The sequence below is a fragment of the Mus musculus genome, chromosome 19 (genome assembly GCF_000001635.26).
Source record: "Mus musculus strain C57BL/6J chromosome 19, GRCm38.p6 C57BL/6J".
NCBI classification, from domain to species: domain Eukaryota; kingdom Metazoa; phylum Chordata; class Mammalia; order Rodentia; family Muridae; genus Mus; species Mus musculus.
This window is the reverse complement of record NC_000085.6, coordinates 27,664,543-27,668,978: the sequence shown is the minus strand read 5'-3', so window position 1 is coordinate 27,668,978 and position 4,436 is coordinate 27,664,543. Positions and strand designations below refer to the sequence as shown.

At 40.0% G+C, this 4,436-nt stretch overlaps 1 long non-coding RNA gene across 1 annotated transcript; it reads left to right on the top strand.

The window, feature by feature from the left end:
* The first annotated feature begins 484 nt into the window (after window positions 1–484).
* Gm35697 lies at window positions 485–2,551 on the top strand. Its single transcript, XR_001782643.1, has 2 exons — window positions 485–1,639; window positions 2,181–2,551. It is a non-coding gene; the product is annotated as a predicted gene, 35697 (long non-coding RNA).
* Window positions 2,552–4,436: the final 1,885 nt, after the last annotated feature.

The window sequence follows — 4,436 nt, the reverse complement described above, 5'->3', positions numbered from 1 at the left end:
TGTGATCCATCCAATAGCTGACTGTGAGCAGTGGGTACTTTTAGAGCCACTTTACAAATGGCGTAATGAAAAGACTTTGATTCTAGTCTCAGTTTCTTCTCGATGTGGAGTCTGAAAATTATAGGAAGTATAAAATTAAAATGGGGTTATTTATGGAAGTTCAGTCTGGAACTCTGATGTCTGAGCAAAGAGCAAGGATCTTATACCATCAGTCCACCCAGAGTCCCGTGCTACGTCTCTCACTGGGACAGTTAGCGGATCAGTCTTTCACTGGCTTTGTGAAGTAAGCAAAACTCGATAGCGGGGTGGCCAGAAGAGAGCTTTTGGTGTGTGTTAGCTTTTGGTTTCTGAATTAGTTTGTTGGACAGAGCTGCACAGGGTGTGATTTTTTTATTTTTGGGAGAGCTTTGATGGGGCTGTGTTTCCAATGCAAGGACTTGGGAACGTCTTGTGATTCATCAGTTCTCATGTTTTTCTGCATCCGCATCCCATCTTCCTATTAGCATTTAAAAAATCACAGTACGCATTTGACCTCCATTCATTTAAAGCACGTGATCCCTGCTCAACCTTCAAGCTGCTCATCAGGGAGCAGAGCCTCTGGGTTCTGCAGCCATCTCCTCTGGTTGCCTGGATGGCTCCCTTGGCAATTTGCAAATCATTTAAAACAGTTTTCAGGGTTGGCGAGTTTAAGCTAGCTCTCTGCTTGTTTTGTAAAATACTGGCTGGCACTGGAATACTTTGTTTAGAATGTTCTCCGCATTAAAGAGAGAAATGAAGTGCCCTAGTTAGATGGCACAGCCTGGAATTTTATACCCAATGTGCTGTGATTAAAAAACAACATATTGATAATGTGATAAACTCTATACATACCTTTTAAAATGTAAACATCATAGCACCACCATGAAGAAGGCATCATCATCATCGAAAAGTAAAATAACTCATCTAGTATTTCACATGGCAATTTCTATGGAGTAGTAATCTTTAGCTAACTCCTACTTGGCACGTTTTAAAATAAATAACATGGCAGTATATTTTTAGATATAAGTACACTTGCAATCTAATATGCCATACCTATACAATGTAATGATATGACTTTTATTGAATTAATTCATACGCCAGTCTAGTGGAATGTCGTGGTTATCTTGTAAAGTTTGGCTGTTATCTTGTGAAAGCTTTGGGCTTGGGGCTGGCTTCCTTGTGGGTTATGGCTGATGTTCCAGCTATGTGCAGTAGCTGTATGCCTGTCTCGGAGCCTTCTGCTATGATGCATCCAGCTATGGGCAGTGGCTGTATGCCTGTCTCGGAGCCTTCTGCTATGATGCATCCAGCTATGGGCAGTGGCTGTATGCCTGTCTTGGAGCCTTCTGCTATGATGCATCCAGCTATGGGCAGTGGCTGTATGCCTGTCTCGGAGCCTTCTGCTATGAAATGTGTAGCCACTGCAGGTTATTAAATATGTTTTGTGATTCTGTACTAAAGAATAGTCCCTTTCTTTCCTTTGTTATAGCAGAAAGCTTCTGGGAAGTCTGAAGTCTTTATTTCTTCCCAGGAGTACTTGCAGACCAACACTGAGAGAAAAAGAAAAGGATTCATTAGACATTGTTTTCCAGCCTTTCCAACGAGGAAGTAAAGAGACTAGGTGAGTTCAAGTGATGTCAAGTATCAATGCTGGTTTGATTTCTCATCCAGCACAATTACTACTTTTATAATACCGCCACTATTTAACATCCCCTTGACTCACAACTCCGTGCAGTAGTTAAGAGAAGCAGGTTTTCACGGGGATGCAGGGAAACAGCACATCATGAAAGCACTGTAGTCAACGATGCCAAGTTCACCTGGGCTCTCCAGGGACATCTTCCTGTTTAGCCTCTGTTGACCTCATTGTGTCTTATAAACAGCATCAAACTGCAGCTTCTCATAAACAGCATCCAATTATTATCGTACAAAAGAAAGGGTGTAATTCACATATAAATACTTTTTCTCCATCCCCCATTACCTATCCACAGACCGAAAATAATCAGACACACACATTTACGCTCCTATCATTAGATAATAGAGTATAACAACTACATCATAGTAGATGATAAAGGTCTTCCACGATGAATCGCAGTACATGGGAGGATGGGTGGAGACATTTTAATAGGCAACCAGCATCAGTGGACCTTACTCTCTCTCCACAGGGGCTCCCAGAACCTCTGACCCATGCTGAAGGAAAACTGCAGCTTCTACTCTCCACCTGCTGCTGGGTGGCTATACTTAATGGAGAGAGGTTTTTGGTTTTGTTTTAATTTTTTAAAAGTTGCTAACCATTCGCATATATGCAAACAACCTCAACATTTTGACATCACCAAATTAAATCCATTTTCAAAATAAAGCTATTTCGTCTGAATAAACTCACTGTGAAGCCTAAAAAGCTCTAAAGACGGAAGCCAGGCACAAGACCAGACAACAAGGCCATTGGTATTATGTGCTCCTCAATCTCCTGCTTGTAATAATTTATTTTTGTATATTTGTTTCTAGAATGTTCATTAAATAGATGATTTTCTTTAAACTTATTGTGTAACTGGACTATGCTAATAAAAAAAAAAAAAAAGTCCAGCCCCTTCTAAATGCAATCCTAAAAATCTTTATGGCAGCTCAGTTAAGTGTCCAGATTCAAAATAGTATAGAAAAGCGAATAATGTTGCAAAACATGAACAAATCCATAATGGAGGCTGCAGCGGAGTAACTCCGCTGAAGTTCTTGTGGAAATCTTTGGGCACAGCTTCACCAGAGTCTAGATCTCCACAAAAAGAAACTCTAAAACGTTACTGAAGGCTGAAAGCCCCTGATAAACAACATGCCCAGTGTTCTACTGGGGAAATTCATTACTGTTGATGCTGGGATCAAAACGTACTTGAAATCATAACAGACAGACTCATGAATGGGTGTGAACTGGCACCTTAGCAGTCGACCTCTGTATCTGATCCCGCCTAGCATGTGTGCTGTTGTAGTTGGTTCTGCAGCATTTTGGTGTATGGGAATATATGGAGGTCCAGGAATCAGGTGCTTATGGACTAAAACCTCAGCTCTGCAGTGCTTCGTGCCTGGTGGCTTGCTGTTTTTCCCTTCACGGTTGTAATGTGGGGCTAATGGTTTTTATATCATCGAATAGCTCTCTGTGTTTAAATTATACACGGAACATAGACAATACATGCAAGGTTTCATATTATTCCATATTTAGAGATTTGGGAAATTGGAAATTCCCAACTATTGAATGATACAATTAAGATTTTAAAATATGTTAACACTATTATATATTAGAAATATTAGAAAATATTATTCAACTCTTATAAATATAAGAAAATGAATGTAATAATTGTCCTGTGTCCACAGTCCACCCTCTGTTGATTGCTATGAATGGCCATCTTTTCCTGGGTTTGGTCTCATCTTAGCAGTAAGTCTGTACTTCAGCCAAATGCAGAATGAAATCAGTTGCTTGTTTTATTGTTATATATGCGATTCTGGGCAGGTTAGTTATAACAGCAAAATGTATCTGGTGCAACATAATAAATAAATAAATAAATAAATAAATAAATAAATAAATAGATGTCACAAGAGGAAATTTAGAATTTTTAGAATGAAGGTAATTATCATTGATATTCTGTTGTCTTTCTACATTCTCCTTGTCATTTAGTTATACACTTGAGTTTCAAAATTTCTAAGTAGCAGTAGTAAAATTTCAACAAGGATCTCAGCCAAATTTATTAGCAATTCTACTTAATAAAATGATTTCAAAGGTGTATATGCAAGAACAAATAATGGGAAATATTTTTCAAAAGTTTGACAAGAAATTTAAATACTTTCTCGTGCCTGCTGTATATTAAACAGTGAGAGGAGAGGACAGAGAAAGCGAGCAAGAGAGCAAGAAAGCGAGAGAGTGAGAGTGAGAGTAAGAGAGACAGAGAGAGAGCAAGAGAGGGTGAGAGTGAGAAAGAGAAACAGAGAGAGGCAAAGACAGGCAGAGAGAGAAGTAGAGCAGGAGAAAGCCAGCGAGAGACAGACAGAGAGAGCTAGAGCGAGAGCGAGAGCGAGAGCGAGAGAGAGAGAGAGAGAGAGAGAGAGAGAGAGAGAGAGAGAGAGAAGCAGGATGGAAATTGGGTGACTTAGAAACCCTCAAAGCCTGCCCTGAGTGGAGTACTACTCAGAACCTTCCCCAATAGCACCACCAATGGTCAAAGTGTTTGTCAAATGTTTCAATGCATGAGACTGAGGAGGACATTTCTCTTCTTCCTCCTCTTCCTCTTCCTCTTCCTCTTCCTCTTCCTCTTCCTCTTCCTCTTCCTCTTCCTCTTCCTCTTCCTCTTCCTCTTCCTCTCCTCCTCCTCCTCCTCCTCCTCTTTAATCTTTTGTAATTTTTTTTATACAGTCTAGTCGTTATCCTCCTCCCGGTCCAC